We start from the raw sequence: 19,446 nt of genomic DNA, 5'->3' as shown, positions 1-19,446 counted from the left end.
AGTGTGCAATATACACAAATGTTCATTTGCTTGGCCCTTCCTCAACCACAAACTGGACTATTTTGCAATGCAATTTGACAAAACACTTTGCTGTAATTCTTACCTAAAGTATTATACCTGTAAGCACTGATCTCTATGAAGCTTTTTCACTCTCTGGTAACTGTGTATAGTATTCTATCCACTATTAGATAGCCCCTTCTATTATCATAATTCTCCTTCTGATTATTCTATTGCCAAAATGATAATGAGAGAGAAATGAGAGCATCAAACTGTGGTTGACAAATACAAAAGAACTGGCCCTTGCCTTCAAGGAGTCGAAATCCTGTAAGAGCAGGTACTGTACCAAGTGCTACAAGGGTAGCAGATCACCAGCATCAGTGATTCATCTTCTGAATCTATGAAGGTCTGAAACTATGGAAGTAGTGTTTCTAGTTATTCATTCTTTTAATAAGTAGTCAAGACTTTTAACTTTTTTTTTCAAGATTTTATTTTTTTCCTTTTTCTCCCCAAAGCTCCCTGGTACATAGTTGTATATTCTTCGTTGTGGGTCCTTCTGGTTGTGGCATGTGGGACGCCGCCTCAGCGTGGTCTGATGAGCAGTGCCATGTCCGTGCCCAGCATTCGAACCAACGAAACACTGGGCCGCCTGCAGCAGAGCGCGCGAACTTAACCACTCAGTCACGGGGCCAGCCCCAAGACTTTTAACTTTTATTTGTTTACTTTTCTTTGCTTCTAGAAGAAAAAACAGAGAAATACTCTGGTCTTTTTCCCTAGTTACAGTTTGGTTTCAACTAACAAAAATGAAGGAAAAAAGCATCACTTCACATATACCAGAAAAGTCAATCAAGTATTGTTAAAAACACAATTATTGCATGTGACGAGTCTAGAGTTCTTTTTTCTCAAAATGGTAAATAAGAGCTCTGTAAGAAATCAAATGGATAAAGATAGCCAATAGGTATTATATATTAAGAAATAAAATCTAAACATGCCACTGCAACTATTAATTTTACCACTTTTAGGTATTATTAGCATTTCTGTTGCTATTATTAACTACAGTTTGATGCAAGAAATGTATAAATTTGAATATTATAGATATATCATTAGGGAAATATTATTGAGTACTATAGGAATAACAGAGTACTAGAAAGACATATCTTTCTATGGGTTTCCCTAAAAGAGGTGGCTTGATCCTTTCAAGGTTTGCGTTGAAGTGGATTTTACAGATGACTGCCTGACAGAGACTTTGTAACTCAGATAACTTTCTGTAATGATTCACTTTAAATTTGCAGGACCAATCAACCTCAGATAGGGCTTGGGGGTCCCAAGATACTACTGCTAATGACTGGTGACTATAGATTTTTAGGTCACAGAGATGCAGTAGTTAACTTGTTTAGTTTAGAAAAGCTAAATATTCCGGATATTCTTTGTTGATTATATAAATTAGAAACATCTTCTCCTACTCTGTGGCTCATCTGTTTACCTTCTTTACAGTGTTTTTTGATGAACAGAAGTTGTCAAATTTAACAAAGCTGAATTTATCAATATTTTCTTTTACAGTTTGTATTTTTATATTTATGAAAATCTTGTCCTACCCCAGGGTGATAAGTATAATTGTATATATTTTCTTATAAATGTTTGAGTTCTGTCCCTCACATTTAAGTCCTCAATCCATCTGCAAATTGATTCTTGAGTTTGATGAGGAGTAAGGATCCAGTTAAATTTCTTCCTTTATGGATAATCATTTTTTCAGAACCATTTTTTGAAGAATATATTCTTCTCCCCGCTAATCCGTGATGCCACTTCTGCCACATGTCAGGCTTCTCTGTACGTGTGGCTATAATTCTAGGTTCTCTATGCTATCTCACTAGTGTTCCACTTATCTTTCTCCATGCCATTACCATTATCTTATCACTGCAGCTTTACAAGTATTGCTCTCTGTTAGGGCAATGCTTCCCACTTTGCTCTCTCCCCACAACAACTTCCTGGACGATCTCAAATATTCAAGACCCAGAGCAGCAACCTTTCTTTATATACTTGAATTCTTACAATTCTTGACCTCACTGTTGGTTTCCTGCCTCCAAAGCAGCTTCAGAAATCAACAGCAGCTCTGGAAGCTGCTTAAAAATGAACAAGAAGGACTGTGCACCTTCTGGAAAAACAAGCAAAGAGTGAGAATAAGAGTGAGAGAGAGAAACTATGAAAAGTTCTTTCAATAAAGATTTAAATTCAGTGAGAGAGGTGAGAGAGTAGTTTCAAAAAATATATTTTCCATTTCATCATTTTTGAAAATAAGTCACAAATCATATCCTATCTTCATATGTAAATAAGGAAGATAGAGGCCTCTTCTTCCAGGATACTACAATGTAAGACATAAGTTAAACAAAACCCTCAGGTGATGTCAGGAAGTGAGAGAAAACATTTAACTCAAGTGTACCCCAGAAAAAACAAGATGATGTCAGGGTTTGGTAAGACTCTCACCTGAGAGCTTTCTTATTGCTACCGTAGCCATAGGTGGTCCTAGAGACAGAAAGATGGCATAGTGAGAAGGAAGGGTAGAGAGCTTTGGAAAGAGTATTGCGCAATGGTAGTCAATTAGGGGGTGTCCCCCTAGAATGAGAAGCTCCAGGGAACAGTGGGTTGTGTCTAAATGTAGTGTGAAAAACCATATTCACTAGCACAATATAATTTTGTATTTGAAATCTGAAAAAAGAACAACGTATTGTTTTGATACTACAAACGAGACAAAGCATTTAAAAAGAATCTTCTTGGCTACCCGAGACAAAGCATTTAAAAAGAATCTTCTTGGCTGGTGGCGCTAAACATAATACTAATAGTAACTAATACTTACTGAGTGGTTACTACACACCAGGCACTGTATTAATAAGCACTGTGGACAGAACACTAAAATAGCTCTTAGTACAGAAACCTAAGGTCTTCAAAGGCTGGCACTTGACCCACTCGACTCTCTCTTGAAGATTGCCTACACACACAATAATGTTTCCTGAAAAGAACCTGATTAGTTGCCAGAAGAGCTATAAGTATCCTGACTAAAAATAACTGCTACAGAATATTGTCCTATGGTGGTTTTAAACTAATCAAGTTCAAAGACCACTAATCCTTTTTATGCAACTGCTGTGACCTAGGCAATGAACTGACTGCTGAGAATCAATAACAACAATAAGAATAAGAAAGGAGAAAAAAAGGAGGAAGAGGAGAAGAAAGTCTTTGTCTTAGAAGAACTTGAGACAGAAATCAATAATAGCTATGCAATGTAAATGATACAATGAACGTCCAAAGGAAGGAGCATCTCCCACTGCTTGCGGGAACCAATGAGGGTTTTATAGGAGGAGCTATTTAAACTGGGTCTTGAAGGAAGAGTGGAAATTTAGCAAGCAAAGAGAGGGAAGATAGAGAGAGAGTTTTAGGCAGAGAGGACAACTCATATAAACCATCAGATATGCAGGAGAACGGCATATTTGAGGAACAGCAGGCAACCTGGTGGGGAATTGTTGGAGAAGTCAGGGGAGGAGAGAGGCTGACACTGCAGACAAACGGAAAACTATCAGAGAAATGAAGTGATCACATCTGGATCTTCAAAAAACAATCCTGTGGACAACAATGTGGTGAAGACAAAAGGAGAGACTGTACATGGGAGGCCAGTTGCAAAGTGGTGGCAATCAAGTCCAGGAGGAAGGCAGAGTCTTAAACTTAACTTGAACTGGTGAAGTTTTCCTGTATAGCACACGAATGATGACAGGGCACACTACATAAAAACTGTAATACAGACCACAAAATGATGGAAGTAAAGCTATTAATGCTTGGCCTTATGTGGCAGTAGGTTTTATAACATAAATTCTTTCAAATACAAGTAGATCAAGATCATTCTTTTAACAACAAAGCAGCAGAGAACACAACGGTGACTTCGAATCAACTCTTCTAGGCTCACAAAAACTTGTGCAAGCAGGGTTTCCTTAGTCAAGCAGGGCTACAGAGCCCATGGCAGTGAAAACTGGGCTCCTACTGTGAACACGTGAATCCCTCATGAGTCGCTAGGACAGCCCAGCTATGCTCTCCACAGCAGCAGGCTTAGGAGCCACTGTCTGAAACAACAATAAACAAGTCCTGGGACAAGAAAATTGCCTTCCTTGACAGGAATGGGTGAGCCTGCCTTTCCCTTCACAATCAACTGATTCACATCATTCATATTTATGTATTGCGTGGCCCATAATTATATAGCATTCAAAATATCTACTGTCATGATATTTTCTCATCTAAACAAATATATGGGGTTCTGAGGCTCTGGCACTAGGTTGATCTCTCTTCGTGGAGCCACCTGAGGTTACTGTGTATTTAAAGGGCCTAACACTATGCCTGGCACATAGTAGATATGAAATACATGGTAGCTACTATTGGTACAAGGAGATGGTGCCACTTTTACTTTCTCAAGAAATCTGAAAGCAGTAACTCAAACTGTAAAATAGGATTTATAATTAGGAATAGGGGTCTCATCTTGATATAGGACCCATATGAAATTTAACTATATATATGCATTATATGCTCATACAGCATTTGTAATTCAATCTGTTAAATTGTGCAATTGGGCAAAATGAAAGGGGTGGATTAGAATAAATCTCACAAATATTTAAAAATAAACCAATACCTAATACTGACAGGTACAGAATTTCTTGATAGGTACAAGGTATTCAATGTAATTTTTATGCTGTGATTGTCAGAAGTCTTTTCATACTGACGGGGAAAATAAAAACTGAAGAATTTAGATAGCCTAAGAGAGAAAAAAAAGTGAGAAATACATAACTCAAGACTTGAAATCAAACATCAAGTCTTGAAATCAAGAAATGGAAATCAAGTGGCAGATTCAGTGTAATATAAATGTTCATCAACAGAAAAGATGCTCAGGGGGATGCCTCTAAGGTCAAGTTCAGATATACAGCCTGTCACCAGAAACCCTGCCACTATTTAGATTCAAAGATTACTTTGCTTTTGGGTCAGGTGATTTTCTGCTCTTCACAGGAAACTTGTTTCTTCCACATTACAGGTCTGGACTATAAGAAAGGGGCAGGTGGGGTGAGGAGTGAATTATGGGGAAGAGAACTGGCTCTCACCTACATGGAGTTCCTATGCTACCAGAGCAGTGCTACAATCCTGTGTGTGGAGAACTTCCCTAAAAAAATCATTGTACAGGGCTGGCCCCGTGGCCGAGTGGTTAAGTTCGCGCGCTCCGCTGCAGGCGGCCCAGTGTTTCGTCGGTTCGAATCCTGGGCGCGGACATGGCACTGCTCGTCAGACCACGCTGAGGCAGCATCCCACATGCCACAACTAGAGGAACCCACAACGAAGAATACACAACTATGTACCGGGGGGCTTTGGGGAGAAAAAGGAAAAAATAAAATCTTTAAAAAAAAAAAAAAAAAATCATTGTACACTGTGGGCGTCTTTCCTCACCTTACCAAGGGCCCAAGTGTAAGGGTGATATGGACTCTCTTCATTTCTATTAGTGTGAACCAGGAATAGACGGATGGAAGGAAAGCAGGATAGACTGCCTGAGCATCTACAATGTGCTGATGTGTCTTATATCAAACCAGGCATAACTTAATCCTTAACATACCTTCTGAGTAGGTATTAGCTCCACCAAAACAGACAGAAAAAAACTGAGACTCAAAGGTTTAATCAACTTGTTTCAGTCATCCAGCTAGTAAGAGATGGATCTAGGATTCTAACTCAGGCCTCCTTGACTTTAAAATCACATTACCTCTGTATACCACAGTGCCCTTCAAAATAGTTTCCCAGAAAAAGGAAGTCAAGAAGAGGTAATTGAAAAAAGTTACAGAAAACAATTTAATTATCTGAGCGAACAAATTATTTACATCAATACGCTAGATCATTTAATAACATTTATACAACCACTAATTCCTAAATATGTGATTTATGTTTCAGTATTGCTCATAGAAATTTCTGACCTAGCTCCACCAGACAGTAACATAACAGCTCTTTTGGAACTTGAACACACTTTTCCCTCAAAATTTTACCTGCATAATAATCATATTGATTAAAATAGTGAGGATAATTTTATCATCTATTTTTTAAGAAAAATTTTTTTACCAAAGTACATGTAAATACAAAAGTGCACAAATCATAAATGAAACAGCTCAATGAATTTTCACTAAGTGAATACACAGGTGTAAACGCCACTTAGATCAGAAAACAGAACGCTACCAGCACCCCAAAAGTCTCCCCTGAATCCCTTACCGTGATTTACTTCTCTTCTCCTGACTTCTGTTATCACGGATTAGTTTTGCTTGTTTTTGAGCTGTACGTAATATACTTTTTGTGTGTCTGGCTTCTTTCACTCATTATTTTTGAGATAACTAGGAGTAGATAGCCCATTTTCATCGTTGTATAGAATTCCAATGTAAGAGTATGCCAGAATTGAGCCATTCTATAGCTGATGAACATTTAGATTGTTTCTATTTTGGAGCTCTTACACCTCACGCTCTTATGAATGTTCATGTGCATGCCCTTTGATGCAGTGCTATCTTTTCTTCATTTCAAAATTTTCCTATTTTTAAAAATTGACTGTTTTTTTGCTTCTTCAGAAAAGAAACATATATTATAAATTTAACTTTTAATTTAAAAAACCTGCATTATATTAAACAAGTCAACAAATACATTCTAATTACCAGTCTTTTCAGCCAGGGTCTGACATATACTTCATGATACGTGCTTTTAACCTTGGTAAAGAGTAATTTTTCAATAATTCCAGGCTTATTCACTAATCAACCTAGTAAAAAGCTGCATTACTGTAGAAGCAATAGGCGAGAGGGAGAGGAGAATGAGGATGGTACAAATGACATTTCTGAAATGTTCTACAAATAATACATAATCAGATTCACTGTACAATAAACACCAGTGGGGGAAATGGTTCATGAAGCCTGCTGGCATTGTGCAACTTTTTAAGAGCCACTCAGTCTCATTGTGTATCCTTCTCAGTGGAGGCCTGTCTTCCGCACAGAGGCAGGCAGTTATTGGAGTTTTAAGGTGTATGTGTGAGCAGCCAGATAAGAGGGTTTTTTCTTTTTTTTTGCATAGTTTCTACGAGTACATGAACAATAAAGGTAAGTAAGGTGGCTCCCAGTAAAACCATGAAGCCTTCAAGTTTGAGTCTGGCCCCACCAGCCTCTCATTGCTCTTCTTCACTCTTCAACAGCATTCACCTCATTTTTCAGGCCCCCACACCTCCCATTAATCCAAACAGGAGAGAATGACATTCTCTTTTACACTTGGAATGAAACTCCTCCTTATCAACATGTTGGCATTTCCAGGAAATAGAATCTTTGGGGTTACTGTTAAAAATAATGGAATGAAAAGTTTTTATCTCCCATTAAGGGATTCAATCCTCTTATATAGCGGAGGAGGTAATTTTTATTGTGCCTAAAAATCATAATTTGTGCCTAAGGTTAGCTTTCATCATTATAGGCTACCTGGAGTCCAGGGGTAAATCGGAAAGGACGGTTGAGCATGTGAGCTAGCCTAATCCTTTCCCATCCTTAACAATTCACCTCCCATCCCTCTACTCCAAGACTCCCAGATACCAGGGGTATGAATCTGCTCTTATTGTCCCCCTAACAATGCCCTATGCAAATACCCTGATCTGGGCTTTCATTCTCTCTATCCACAACCCCCTTACCATCATTGTGAACTATGCTACTTGAGCTGTGTTCCTAGATAATCCTGCCTTTTGGTATAGAGTGCCTGCTACGGTAGAGTGCCTCTCTGGCACTCAGGGCACTTGCAGAGAAGCTGGGCAGCAGGTAGAGCAGCAGGTGTCAAGAGATATGGGACAGGAAAGGCAGGATGAGAAAGAATTGTAAAGAGAATCTCAGCCTCTAGGCATGTTTGAAAGCAAGTGAAACTCCAACAAATAAGAGCATATCTTTTACAATGTGTGACAAGAGCATGAATGTGTCCATCATGTTAAAAATGATAATTATCCATGGGGGAAAAAGACGTCACTATTTAAGTTCCTTATAACCAGCAATAAAGTAAAAAGAGATATCCTAAACTCTGGCAGGGGAGTTTTGCATCAGGTGTGAGGCTGGACTTGAAGAGCTCTAAGATGGATTCCTTCACAGATTCCTCCCATGTGGTACTGATTAAGGGGACTAGTATCTGCTCCAGGAGGTGCTTTGGGACTAAAGGAGCATATGGCATATAGATAAGAGAACTCAAAGATGAAAATCCCAAATGAGAGCCCTCAATATGTGGAGACACTCAGGTAGCTAGACACATGAGGCCAGTGGTTCAGTGACAAAGTTGAAGGGAGGCTGCTCTACACAGGCCCACCTGCCTTGTTCTTTATGTCATTTGGACAACAAGTGGCCCCTACTCCTGGCCCCAATCTCAGTGTTGGCTACTCCTCCCCATTTTACAAGTGGGGAATGTATAAACCTCAGACAGACTATCTACTCAAGGCTCTGGAGACAGGTGCTACACTGTCAGTTAACTGCGTGGACAAAGACGTTAAAACTTCCCAGAAGTCCTCAGAAAGTGAGGTTATTACACATCAAGTTTTTCTTCTTTCTGTAAAGGCATGTTCATTAAAACAAAACATCAAGGTCACTGCAAATACAGCTATTGAAAGTAATAAACAACCAGTTGAATGGCATAAGACAATATACAGCTTTTTCATTAAACTATGAGTTCTTTGGTTACCCTGTGTCATTAGTTCAAGGAATCAAAAGTGTTGAACAAGTGATACCGAAAAATCCCTGAACAGCATAGAAAAGAAACATCCAAAAATAAACAGAATTAAATAAAAGTGTGACTATTTTTAAAATACCGTAACATTTTATTTATAAAATCTGTATTATATAAAACAAATCAACAAAAATATTCTATTTACCAGACTTTCCAGCAGAAGCTCGATATATACTTTGAAAAATCTGCTTTTAACCTTAGTAAAGCGATTAAAAGATGATTCTCAATAATTCCATTGCATGAATCAACTTATCTTTGAAAAAATAAATGTTTAAAATTAATAGCTACAGAGACTTTCAACTCCCAACTCTCTGCAAACCCACTAAAAGCTTCTTCTCTGTTCTCTGATCCCCTGTGATAGAGAAACAAAGACCAGCATTTTTAATTTCAAGAAAATCATATTGGTGCTTTGTTTCTTCAATTAAAGTAAATGACATGATTATGTCTGGGCTATTTATTTATTAGTGAGTTCCATATGAGCTCATTAACTTTCATATAATTAAAACTGTAATTCAATTAATTATTAAATTATCTATTTCTTGTCTTAAAAAACCCCATAAATCAATACATAAGTGGGTAAAAAGGGATTCATCTGGGTTATCTTATCCATATTTATGTCTCTGGGCAGTGCCATATCTGTGAGGGACCACTTCCTAAATTCATCCAAATACTTTAACAGACACTTTATTGCCGGCACTGCTAGCTGAACTGCCAAACAGGCCCACGCAAAGAGGCGCCATTAATGAGCGGCGACTTAGTTATCAGCAATATAAATTATCGACAATTCATTCACTCAATAAATACTCCCAGGCACTCTGCTAAGTGCTGGAAATATAATGGTGAACAAAATGATTTCTGCCCTCATTGAGCTTATAGTAGGGTAAAGGGAACAGATACCAATCAAACAATCATATAATTGAGTGTAAGTACAAAGTGAGATAAAGGTTATAAAGGAAAAGAACACACTGTAAAGTAAAAGAATCTGATCTAGCCTGGCAGTGGGCATGAGAGCCAGAGCCCGCTTCCCTGAGGAAGTGACGCTTCAGCTGAGATCTGTGTGCATGTATCCACAAGGGGACGGAGAGAGGAAACATAACTCATGTGCAGAGAGCCACATTCACATCTGCCTGCGGACACGCATCAGTCTTAGTCATCTTTGTATTCCCAGTCTAGCACCTAGTGCCTGGGTATTAGTGGCGCTCCGCAAATATTTGATAAACTGAAGATGGATATAAGGCGCTGACAAAGGAACTCAAACTGGAAGTAATGGGATTTTCTGAGGCTTTCCCCCAAGTCATGTATTCATCAGCAATTCATCTGATGGCTAGACTTTCCTTGACTCTCCTCTTTCTCTTTTATTATTAAACTGAAGATTTATTCTCCATTACCCTTGTCATATTTCACACACTTTAGCCTGGAGGAAGAGTGAGATAACGGAAAGGACGACGAACTCTTTCCAACCACTCTCACGCCACAACCGGCCTGTTCTCAGTCACAGCACCCGCCTCCCCTCCCGGGCCTTGCGGCTCGCGGGCCTGTCTCGGGGCCCCTAGTCCCTCCCTGGCTCCCTCCCCGACCACCCAGCCTAGACGGTCTCCTCAGGCCTCGTTAACGCCTCATCCGGTGTCACCGCATTTCGGTCACGGAGCTGCCCACTCTGAAATCCTCCCGCGATCTGTCCACTCGCCTCCGTCTCCCGTTCTCGGAGGGCAGGGGCCTTGCCTAACCGCTTCCCTAGATGTGATCCCAGTGCCCCAAACTAAGCAAACGTGCTTCATCAACCAACGAGAAGAGAATTACCTCAGAGTCACCTCTATTCTTTCGAGCCCTAAAACCCTTAAGCTTCCCCTTCCTCGCCCTACATCCCATTTTCAACAATAACACCATTTTTACATTACTTTGAGGTTCACAAAGTAGCCTGGACTCCATTTTCTGAGCACAGCCCCTCAAACGATCCTGAGAAGGGAGGTCCGGCCCGGCAGAAACCCCCATTCTCGCCATTTGGCAGTCTATGAGTCGAGCCTCAGAAAGGGGATTCGCCCGCAGCCGTGCCGAGAAGACGGGCCGGAGCCCTGAGACGGTGCCAATTCCGAAAAGCCCTTCCACGAGCCGGCGCCGTGGATTCAAGATGCTCCATCACCCTTATTACTATTGTTCTATAGCACGCACTCCTGACGCTTTCCGGGACAAGAGCGGCCGCCCGGCCCCCAGCCGCGTCCCCGCGCGCCCCACACCTTCACCGTGCCGCGCCCCCACGCGCCCCGCCCCCGGCCCCGCCCCCCGCGCCCCGGCCCCACGCCGCGCCCCGGCCCCGGCCCCAGCTCCCGCCCCGCCCCGCCCCGCCAGGACTCCCGCGCCCCGTGGGGACTGCCCTCCCCCGCCCGAGCCAATCAGCAGAGGTTCGGGGGCGGAGCCACAGGCCCCGGCCCTCCTATGTGAGCACCAATTGGTCAGCCCAGCCGTCGCTCACGAGGTCGCGCCCCATACCCACCTCCCTCCTTTTCCTCCACCCTCCCCTTAGGAAAAAACGGCGGTTGGGCCGCGGCGGCCGTCAACGGCAGGCGGGAAGCGAAGGGGCGAGGAGCCCGGGAGCGGGGGAAGGAGGGACTGCGGGGAGGAGGAGGCTGAGAAAGAGGAAGGGAGCTCGGCCCAGCCGGAGCCATCTCCGTCGAGAACAAAATGGCGGCGCTGGCGGGGGGCCAACTGTGAGGCGGGGCCGCGGCCATTCCCCCTCCGCCCCCACCCTCGCGCCGGCCGGGCCGGTCAGGGGGAGCCCGCTCGCTTCGCCCGGCCGGGGCGGGGAGGGGAGGGGAGCGGCCCGTCCCACTATGCAAAGCGTCCAGCGCCGCCGCCGCCGCCCCGTGGCAAAGGTAAAAGGGTCGGGTTCAGCCGCCGCCGCGGCGCCTCCATGTCCGCGCGCCAGGCCCGCCCCCTCCGCCGCCGGCCCGAGCCCGCCCCGGCCCCTTTTCAATTTTACCTCAGGATTTGGCGCCAAAGCGGCCTCGAAGCAGGTCCCGTGTCTGCGGCGGGCGCCCCCGGCGCGGAGGGCAGGCGCGGGGAGGCCGGGCTCCCGGCGCTGGCGGATGGCGGGAGCCCCGGGCCGCGGGCTCACGGGGCGGCCGGCGAGAGCCGAGACGCCGAGGTGGGAGCGGGGGCGGGCCCGGGGGCGCCGCCGGGGTCGCGGGGAAGGGGGGGTTTGTTATTGTTTTTGTCAGTGAAAGGTCAGAGTTCGTGACCCCGGTGCCGCCGCCGCCGCCGCCCGCGCTGGTAGGAGGAGGGCGAATGTTCTCCTTCCTCTTCCCAGCGCCAGCCTCGCCGCGGCCGCGGGGGGCGGGCGAGCACGCGATTGGCTGAGGCGCGCGCGCGCACCGGAACGCCGCGGCCCGCGCTGCTCCGGCCGGCCCCTCGGCGGCGGCGGGCCCGGCGCGGCGGCGGCGGGGCGGGCGGGCACTGGGGCCCCGGGCTGCCGCCGCGCTCAGGCGAAAGGGTGTTTTGGTCGTCCGCAAAGCCCGGCCTGCGGGGCCGCGACTCCTCGGGCTGGGTGGGGCTGTGCGCTCGCCGAGCCGTCGTGCACCCCGGCCTCCTGCCCCCTGAAGCCTCCGCGTTTGTTGATTGAAGAGCGGTCCCGCGGCAGAGCGCCCGTAGGTCGGTGGTTTATTGGGTGGGTGTCCGACCGTTTGCGGCCTCCTCGGTACCGCGGGTTTGCTCTTTGGGTTTTCCGGGTCCGAAGATGCGCCAGCTTCTGGCGGTGTCGCGTGAAGTGTTGAAACCTTCCGAAAGCTGTGTCTTTGGTCTCTTAGTGAACGTAGGGTCAAAATCCTGCGGAGTCCACGCGTCTCGCCCTGCGAGCTCGTCAACAGCGGTACCGAAGTGTGTCTAGTAAAGCAGCTCTTTGCAAAATTGCTTAAATGGAGGAAGAAAATCGCTTCTCTCGATCTTACGCATCTTGGGTTGTAGGTTGTCCTTAGATATTTCTCTCTTTTAATTACGGTGTTGACTTGCTTTGGAAGGTGCGGATGCCGTGAGGAGTTCAGGCCGGGCTCTCCTGGGTCGCCATGCTTTGTAGGCCCACGATCCTCTGCTGATTGTTTTCCGCACTTTTGTTATTGCAAATAAATACTCCCAGTTGGATAGGTTAATCTTTTTTCTTAGATAGTAGCCATTGGGGCTTTTATCAGGGTGACCCCAACTGGGAGTATTTTGTCCATTATCTGGTGATATTTGTATTTGATAGGAAATGCTTTAAATACACTCATTTTCCTTACTTCCTTGTTCTCTCCTTGCAAGGAAGTAAGTGGAGAAGAGGTAAATTTGTAATGTCATGGTGAGCCACAGACCCTGAAGTTGGAAGTTGGAAGGCCTCAGCACATAATTATGGTCATATCCTCTTCTGGCAGGAAGGTTTTACAGGAGAGGTGGGTGAGAACCAGAAAGGTCAAGTGATGTGCCTAAGGTAGCCCAGCATTTTGATGGTTAAATCCTTGTAAACGTGGACTGCTTTGCAATTGTGTGCTCTTTCTCAAAAATTAAGTTTTTAATGTTAAATGATCCTTCTAGATAGAGCATAAAAATTCACACATCAGTGAGTTTTGGGGGGTTTTCACAAAAATTACAATTATACTAGATTTTGAAGTAAATATTAAACAATAATTAATGTTTCTATGATGGTTTATAGTTTTTTTTAATTTTCTTCATTTAATACTCAGCAGCTCTGTGAACAAGGTACTATTATTTCCATTTATTTGCACTGTTATTTCCTCAGTGTAGAAACTGAGGCCCAGATGAGTTAAGCAACCTGTCCAGTGCCGCAGGTGCAATAAGTGAAGCCAGGGCTCTGATCTATTCCTTTTGATTCAGGTTTATGGTATAAATCATGCTGTATCAGTTTGCCCTGTTTGTAATAGTATTCGGTAAATTTCAGCTAAAGGTTAGTTGTTTAAAAGTTAGTAGCAAGGGTTCATAATCTTGATCGATTTGAGTGGCTTTTCTTCCCCTGAACATAGACGTGCATGTACACACACACACAGATTGCAAACAGTATCGGCAGGTAACAGTCCTGTGCAAGCAGAGGTCAGCACTGCCATAGTGCCACTTTTTCCTCCATCGTGTTTTTGCTACAAGTCTTTTTAGTGAGCACTCTTTAAGTAGCTTTGTAACACTTGATGGATTTTATAATCACAAAAAATATTCAACTTGTATCATACTAGCTATACTTTCCTTTTATTGACTGTTAAGAAGTATCCTCATTTGCATTAACAGTGCTTTTAATATTATTTTATCAGCCTTGGTAACTAAAGGATTCTTGACTGGGGGGTGCGCTGCAGAGCTGCCAGGCCCCTGATGGTCTAGAAGCAGTAAGCTTTGATATCAGTACTTCTGCTGAGCATCACAGATACTTCTGATGCACACTACAGGCCTGGACCTGCATGGTGACAAATGCCAAACGTGTGGCAAAACCAAGGTAAAACTTTCTGTTTCACCTTTGAAATGCAGTTTAGAAGGTTTTCTTTTTTTTTTTTTTTACTCTGTGCCTGAATATTATTCACTCACAGGGAACCAGGCTCGACCGGAGTGATGATGTATGTGGCAGCACGCAGTCCTTGTGTGTGCATTATCTCGGCACCTACCCTGACTGTGAGCCCTGTATCGAGATGTGCCTTGTCTCTCTCGATCTCAGTCCTTACCACAGTACCTAGTTAAGAGTGGGTATGGAGTGGGCATTTATTGAATGAATGCTTTCCCAGCGACAGTGTATTGCAAACGATATTCATATCATCGTCCTGTTTTTACAGATGAACCCAGTGAAAACAAGGTTTGGTGACTTCTATGAGCTGGGATGTGAGCCTGGGGCTTCTGGCTCCTTGTTCAGTGCTCTGTGGATGAGACCCAGGTGTGCTCTCCGTGGTCCTCCGGGCAGGTCTTTTTTTCCCATAACACTTAACCAGTCTGTTCTGCAGTCAATCATTAATTGACTCCTTGAGCTGTGAGCTCCTTGAGAGCAGGAACTATATCATGCAATTTCCTTTTGTACCTAGCACAGAGTAAACATGTTTTTTGCCCTCCAAGCTTATTTTAAATTTGCATTAAAATGATAAATGTTGATTCACTGAAAATCAAATTTTGAGTAAACAATAGCAGTAGATGTGCTAAATTTGTCAGACTACTATTACCAGAGATTTTTTGCTTGTAAGGGTACTGCTTATATGATAGAATAAATAATGGTTTTCCTTTTTATTTTCATAGACCCGAAAAGCTTAATAATTACCTTCTTAAGTACTTATGTACATGTTTGTATCAATTGTTCTATAATAGCTTCGGCTTTATTTATTAGTATAGTAGTAATCATTTTATGAAACTTCTGTTTATATCATCTATATAAATATGACTTGTTTATAAAATAAACTTTTAAACCTCATATAATTGTTATTAGCCTTATTTTTTAAGAATGTGGAATCTGAACAGATGTAATTGCTGAATACCAGATTGCACATTCCTTACACTTACACATTATCCTGTTTAATCTTCCCAATAACCTTGTGAAGGAGATGGTATTATCTTGTTCTTACAGCTGAAGAGGCTGAGGACTTAAACAGAGGGAGGATGACTTCTCCAAAGTCACGTGGCCAGCAAGTGGTGGAACATTTATTAATAGTTATTTCTGCTTATTTCTCTCTTCTGTCGTTGAGAACTTCGAGAGGAAGACAGCTCTCTTCTTCTCACCTCAATTCCGTCAAAGTCAAGCTCTGACACAGTAGAAGACTACTTAGAGAGGTCTCAACTTCTCTAAAAATGTCCCTTGTTCTTCCCAGGAAGAGAAGAGAAAGAGCGCCCTGGTGAGTTAGTGGTACAGGAACACTGTGAGCGTGTGTTCCTGAGCCCCGGCCAGGATGGGTTTTACTGAGAGTCCTGCCCCTTTAGTTTTTGGCTTGGGGCTTCCTGGGCCTTGAAAAGATATTATTTCTAAGTTGTACTTGGCTTAAATATTTTGGAGCATCATGGAACATCAGATTATATTCTCAGAAAAATGCACCTGCCCTTGGTCCCCTGTTTTAGAATATGGGTTGCTTGGAAGGGTGTTTTTTGTTTTTTAAATGTTGCCTAATTAGGAACTCTCAATCTTGAGGCTTGGGAGTTTATTTTACTAGCTCAGTACCACCTCAAGAGCTAACCCACTTGGGACTGCCGGCCTTTCACTTGAGAAGTCTTAAAAAGTTAAATAGTGCCATTCCTTGAGTTTCTTAAAGAGATTATTTCAACCCCACAGCCTGTTCATTGTAGGCCAGGAAATGTGCCTAGAAGCGAGAGGTTCCTTGGAAAAGCCTCTCCCTTCTGTTCTTTGCTTTGAATCCTGCCCTTCACCTTGAGGAGAGATGGGATGCTACCCTGAGGCTTCTGCTTTGGAGTCTGTGGGTACACTGTCAGGACTGTGGGTCTAAATGACACCAAATCCTCTTGGTTCTACCCTCACATTTTATCCCTCCCCAACTCTTTTTTGGTTTAGGTCCTACTTCTGTCCCACTGCTATGGTTTCCTAACCTTCCTAACCAGTCTCCATCAGCTGCCCCCTCCTTCCCTCGATGGTGCTGCTGAAGTGTTCTAAAACGGAGCCATCCCTAGCCCTCTTCTGTTTATAAAATTCTTTAATGGTTCTGCATTGCTTAGGGCTGAAGTGAAAACTCAGATGCCTAAGCTAGGGGCAGGGTGGGGTGGGGGTCTGGCTGGTAGTCTAAAGGAGGTTAGGAAGCTAATGTAAACACCATTAGTATGTTAAATGGTTGCAGTGCTACCTGGAGAGCTCACTACCCACTTAAAGGGGCAGCCCCTCATCAGCACCTGGAATGCAGCCCAGGTATCTTCAGATTTCTTGAGAGAAGCCAGAAATCCAGATTTGTAAATGTGAAATCTCTTGACTTTAAAATGTTGGCAATTTACAAATGGTTTTTAAACTATGTAAGCCAAACAGAATCTCTTAAGCATAGTTCTGGGCCTCAGAACCAGTTAGGGACCTGTGACCTATCAGGTAAAATCCAAACTCCTGAGCAGCGCTGTTTGAAAGTCCTTCATAGTGGGTGTTTTCAGTCACCTTGAGATCAGAGCACCGCTCAGTGGTAGTCTTTCAATAAAAACACTGTTGAATTCAGTAAGAATTTTGATTCCTTCTATTGAGCATACATTTCCATCCGTTATGGAGAGGGTACTTGGCAGGCAGGAAACAGGAGTCCATGTCTAGAGGCTGAATCCAAAGTGTCAGTGTCTGTGTGTTGGGGGCGGGGGCCTGTTCCTCTTCTAGTTCTTATTTTTTCCAGAGAATAAACTCCATGTCTCCTGCCAGGGTGGTGAAGGGCAGTCTCTTGTCTGTATAGGGTGGGGTTGGGGATCTCAGGGTCTCATGACTCCTTACAGAGGCTCTCAACTGATCTTCATATCTTCAGTCCCATCCTGGCCTTCCCAGACACCTGTGCCTCCAGTTTCCGAGCCTCTCTTAGGAGCAGGGGTCCTGGTGTCTCACTGACGTTCCTCCCTGCAGGCCCTTTGGTGTTAGCTTTCTCCTCTGCCAAGCCAGCTGCCGCTGTCCATGCATGTTATATCTTCTGAAAATGGGTTGACGGTTTCCATACCCTATGCTTACTCTTGCATTTTCTTTGTCTTGTAGGTTATATCTTTTTATTCCTTTACTGTCCTTTTAGTTGGGTTTTGGGAGGGAGCCAAGAAATGCATGTTTCTTGGTTATCTGTGACTCCATAACTAATCATAAGCCCAATGACTTAGAAACCAACAATCATTTTATTTTTATTATCATCATCTTGCAGATCCAGGGGGCTCCGATAGGTTCTCTCTCGGGGTCTCTTGTGGTTGCAGTCAGATAAGAGCTGGAATCATCTGAAAGGCTTCTTTGTATGTCGAGTGGTTGATGCTGTCTGGCAGTGTGAACACTGACACATGGCCTCTCCATGTGGCCTTGGCTTCTTCATAGCATGGCTGATGCATTCCTAGAGCAAGTGTCACGAGAACAAAGTGGCATTTTATGTCAAGTTACTTCCTCTCTTTGCTACTCACTGGGCCACCACAAAAGTCTGTCCAGGTTCTAGGGGAGGGAATACATTCTCCACCACTCAATGGGAGAGGTGTCAAAGTCACATTGTAAGAACATGCAGGAGGGGATCTATTGTGGCCATCTTGGACAGAATAGACTCTACCTCACATGCCTTCAATTCGCCTTCTTTAAATAGAAGACCAGAGTGGTCTTTCTAATACATCTGTTCTTGTCACCTGTCTCTTTTAAAACATCGAAGGCTCCCACCTAAGTGCAATGGCTCTGAATGACCTGGCCCCAAACAGCCTTTCTTGTCTCATCTGCTTTTGTGACTTCCTGCATTCTGGCAATTTTGTACTACCCCATTCCCTGGATGCGCTGCGTGGTGACCTGCTCATTTTCACACACCTTACTCATTCTGCTCTCTGCCTACAGGGGCCTCTCCAACCCCCTATCTCTGTAAGACAACCCCGTCCTCCGATGTCAAGCCCCAACTCAGAAGTCACCCTCTGGAACTCTTTCCTAACCTGCCTCAGGCACAATCCATTCCCTGTTGTCCATTCTCCCACAGTGCTTTCTCATGCTTCTACCACAGAGAATTAGAGCGTTTGTACCTGACGCCTCAGATTGTGAGCTTCTGGAAGTAAATAACCGTGTGTCTCTAGTGCTTAGTACTATGCGAAGCCTGGTGTCATTGTGGAAATAGTGCCTGGGTATTGCAGCGTCCCACAGTCCCTTGGCGTAGGCTTACATACGCAACATTCAGCCACTTACTCTCCCTCTTCTTATTCCACCAGACTCAACTGCAGATTTCTAGTACCAGGAAACACAGCCCCAGTCATATTAACCTTTCTTTCCAGCTAATTAATCCTGGAAATATATATAATGTGTTTCTTGAGGCTCCAGGTTTCAATGTGTAATTTGATTTGTTCATAGATGTTTTGGCTATGACTTAGGTAATCAGCATTTCTCTATATTAGGAAAGTCAATTATTTTTGAGGAAGCTCAGCCCTGAGCTAACGTCTGCCAATCCTCCTCTTTTTGCTGAGGAAGACTGGCCCTGAGCTAACATCCGTGCCCATGTTCCTCTACTTGATATGTGGGACGCCTGCCACAGCATGGCTTGATGAGCGGTGCCATGTCCGCACCCGGGATCCGAACCAGCGGACTCTCGACTGCCAAAGCGGAATGTGCGCACTTAACTGCTGCGCCACTGGGCCAGCCCAGGAAAGTCAGTATTTATTAGTTAACTGTGTATCAGAGTCTTAATCAGCGAGTTTGTTTCCAGAATAACTGAAAATTAATAATCTTTCAGCTGAGGAGGGTGTTGGTGGCAGAGTGGAGAGCACCCTGCACGTCTCCCCACATTCCACATTTACCATTAACTTAGTGTGGGGCTTTTGACGAGAGCGCCAACTCCCGAGTCTCTTTGCTCCGAGGGCAGTTGAGGCTGCACCACCCACTGGGGGGTGAGTGTGCCAGGAAGCACACGCAAGTACCTTTGTGAGCGGTAAAGCGAGGCACTCACAAAGGCTTCTGAACCTCAAAGCTCAAAACTTTTCACAAGCCCTGAATTGAACACCTTATATTATGTAGATAAGAAACTCTGAATGTTTAATGCACTATGTTAAATTTAT

The 19,446-nt window shown here is 44.0% G+C and overlaps 1 protein-coding gene and 1 long non-coding RNA gene across 19 annotated transcripts in view; one reads left to right on the top strand and one right to left on the bottom strand.

Moving 5' to 3' along the window:
- NR2C2 (nuclear receptor subfamily 2 group C member 2) overlaps positions 1 to 12,111 on the bottom strand; it is a 135,514-nt gene extending 123,403 nt beyond the window's left edge. For 3 of the 12 annotated variants that reach the window (XR_011526842.1, XR_011526840.1, XM_070574652.1), the window contains exon 1: positions 11,753 to 12,098. The gene's annotated coding sequence lies outside the window, so the exon portion shown is untranslated. Of the gene's footprint in view, positions 1 to 10,673; positions 11,045 to 11,266; positions 11,613 to 11,752 lie in introns of those variants that run through there. The other 9 variants (XR_011526839.1, XM_070574651.1, XM_070574653.1 and 6 more) reach the window with 7 other exon arrangements.
- LOC103551377 (uncharacterized) lies at positions 11,395 to 15,195 on the top strand. Of its 7 annotated transcripts, none has more exons than XR_011526845.1 (4): positions 11,395 to 11,645; positions 14,058 to 14,236; positions 14,328 to 14,477; positions 14,568 to 15,195. It is a non-coding gene; the product is annotated as an uncharacterized lncRNA (long non-coding RNA). The 7 variants fall into 7 exon arrangements; XR_011526847.1 differs by lacking the exon at positions 11,395 to 11,645 and adding an exon at positions 11,791 to 11,917; XR_011526848.1 differs by lacking the exon at positions 11,395 to 11,645 and adding an exon at positions 12,183 to 12,420 and having other exon boundaries at positions 14,328 to 14,481.
- The last annotated feature ends 4,251 nt before the right edge of the window (positions 15,196 to 19,446 follow it).

The sequence above is a fragment of the Equus przewalskii genome, chromosome 15 (assembly GCF_037783145.1).
Source record: "Equus przewalskii isolate Varuska chromosome 15, EquPr2, whole genome shotgun sequence".
Lineage (NCBI taxonomy): Eukaryota > Metazoa > Chordata > Mammalia > Perissodactyla > Equidae > Equus > Equus przewalskii.
The sequence above is the reverse complement of the archived record's forward strand: the minus strand, read 5'-3'. Positions and strand labels throughout refer to the sequence as shown.